A 2,500-nucleotide genomic window follows, 5' to 3' on the forward strand; every position below is an offset into this window, starting at 1 on the left:
CCGCCCCACGCCCTCACACGCGCGAGGAGTCGGCCCGCTTGGCTTCGTAAAACCTGTTTGTAAACGCCGCGCCGACCGCACTCGGGTCGGCGCGGTCTCTTGCAGGTCCCAGACCCCTCCCCCTCCCCCTCATGGCCGCCCCAGGGCCTGCCTGCCTCGAGAGTAGTCTCAATGCAGTCACCTCGGCGATGGCGTCGTGCATATAAATGGAGAGGTGAAGCCAATTGAAAACTCGGCATCTTTCTCCGCTCTCCTCCCCGGAGAGACGGAGACCGACAGCACGCCGAAGCCTCGCCGAGAGAGAGTCCCGAGAAGCGTCACGGTTTGGCAGGACCCGAGGCCTCATGAGGGAGGGAAGGGCGTCCGGGGCGCGTGTAGCAAGCAGCCTGTCGCTGGCCATACACCGCCTAGCTTCCACGCCGTACAATAGTCTTTTTTTTACCCAGGATTCGTAACCAGTTTAACCAGCCCAGGGTTTGCACCTCATGACTCCCTCCCCCCCTCTCTCATCCCCACCGCCGCACACTTGACGCCGCCGCCACCAGGCTCGGACCCATCTCGCCAAGGGAAGGTTTGTTGACTTTAGGCCAAGTGGACCGAGAGGCGGTAGCCAAGCAACACCGTGTGGCGATAACACTGCCGTTCCCAGGTTGCGCATGACGACTCGATTCCGTGCCGTCGCCGTGCCAGCTGCAGGGGGCCCCTTGCGGTGTCCCCGGCGGTGCGAAGGCGGAGGCGACCGGGCGGTGGACACGGGGAGGGAGAGGGAGAAAGAGAGGGAGGTGCCCCTGTTTTAGTCGATATGTCCATTTCTTGGCTTCTTAGTGATAGTGCCGAAGGGCCCTTGCTGGCACACTTGAAAAAGAAATGCAGTTTTTTAGAATTTGCAATCCCATCAAGATTAACTTTTATGTTGTAATGTTGGCCGTATTGAAATGAAAAACATATTTTAGTTTTGACTGCAACGTCGCAATGGTCCCGGCTTAGGTACCCCCATTCTACACTCCATCTTCCTCTTTCTGTTTTTACATATAGAGCTTTTCTTGTTCTAACACTGACAATCAATGTTTTTGTTAGGTAAAAGTTGCCCTCAGGTACACAAAGATGATTCATAGACACTTGAAAATTTTATTTTTTACTTTTTGATCATTGTTATTATCATTTTTTTTTGTTTTTTGTTTTGTATTCCTGTATTAATTAATAGCCACAAAGAGAACTTTCATCTGAAAATGTGCCTAAGATTTACTGTCAATATAAGTATTGTTATGTTGATGTCTTTGCTTAGCCACCAGAAGAAGACTCAATAACCTTCATATATATTTTTTTTCTCCTTTTTGTCCCTATTCTCCTCCTCTCTTGTCATAGAATGAACGCCAGACTCTTCACTCATACGTCCCCAGTGTGTCAGCGTGACATCCCCTCCTCAGTAACCCCTTCCGCTGTGTGGCTAAGCATCGTCAGGCAAATTTAAAAGTTGTTTGTGCTTGGTCGCTGCCTTGAAGACCAGGCCTCGCTCACAGGCACTCCTCTCTCTCTCTCGACACCTGTGATGCCTCTTAACAATGGTTTATTTATTTGTTATTGTTTTTTTTAAATCTCAGGTCAATCTTATACCGTCTGAGATTCACCACAATGTCGTAAAAAACAAACAAAATATGTAAAAGTGATTATTATCCCAGGTATTTTTTAAAAATTATTTTTAATTTATTGATTTATTGTCATTGTTATTATTATTATTATTATTTTGTGCCATTTGTGAGCTTGGCCGTGTGTATGGTGGAGGTTTGTGAGTGTTTATCATAAGTGCCAAATTGTTAGGCCTTAAAAAAGAAGAAAAAGAGAGATTCTTCACTTTTGCTTTGGCATGGTTGTTACTTCCCTGTAAGGTTCAATAAGGTTCAACGCATGGAAAACTTGAGTTCAATCTAGGAAACCAAATTTAGCATTACATCGAGCGAGCCCATTTGGACATCCCATGGTTCTTTATATATGTATACTTGCATTTCATAACATATGCAAAACAGATTAAATTTTTGTGTCTTTTTTCACGTCTCGTGGTTAACCCAACCTCGGTCTCCTGTCCCGTGGCCCTGTGATGCAGTAGTTTTTTATTGATTTTTATTGATATTATTTGTTTTTACCTTCTAATTTCTGTCAGTATTTTTTTCTTTTTTTCTTTTTTTTTTTGTAATTAGTTCCACCTCTTGTCCCTTTTTCTATGTAATCCATAGTAGTTTTTTATATATGATAGGGGTCACAGGCGTAAAAGTTGGTACCGAGAGAAGTTAACTTAACCGGGACTTTATCACAAAATTACCCGGATGTTTCCCTCGGGGTCGTTCCGCTGTAGTGAATCTTACGTGGTCGCAGCCCAGGGCGAGAAAATGGTACACAGGACGAAATTCTTGTAGCCTTGTGTATTTTTTTTATTGAGTTGTCGAAGGCCCATGAGAAAAAAATAGGTTAAAGTAGAAATAAAATGGATGGGTGGGGAAACTAT

The 2,500-nt window shown here is 45.0% G+C and overlaps 1 protein-coding gene across 1 annotated transcript in view; it reads left to right on the top strand.

Annotated features, from left to right (window-relative positions):
- LOC113822152 (cyclin-dependent kinase inhibitor 1B) overlaps nt 1-2,500 on the top strand; it is a 31,685-nt gene that overhangs the window by 28,796 nt on the left and 389 nt on the right. Inside the window, exon 2 of the mRNA XM_070130468.1 lies at nt 1-2,500. This exon is cut by the window's left edge and continues 3,871 nt beyond it; it is cut by the window's right edge and continues 389 nt beyond it. The gene's annotated coding sequence lies outside the window, so the exon portion shown is untranslated.

The sequence above is a fragment of the Penaeus vannamei genome, chromosome 15, assembly GCF_042767895.1.
Source record: "Penaeus vannamei isolate JL-2024 chromosome 15, ASM4276789v1, whole genome shotgun sequence".
Taxonomy (NCBI): Eukaryota; Metazoa; Arthropoda; class Malacostraca; order Decapoda; family Penaeidae; genus Penaeus; species Penaeus vannamei.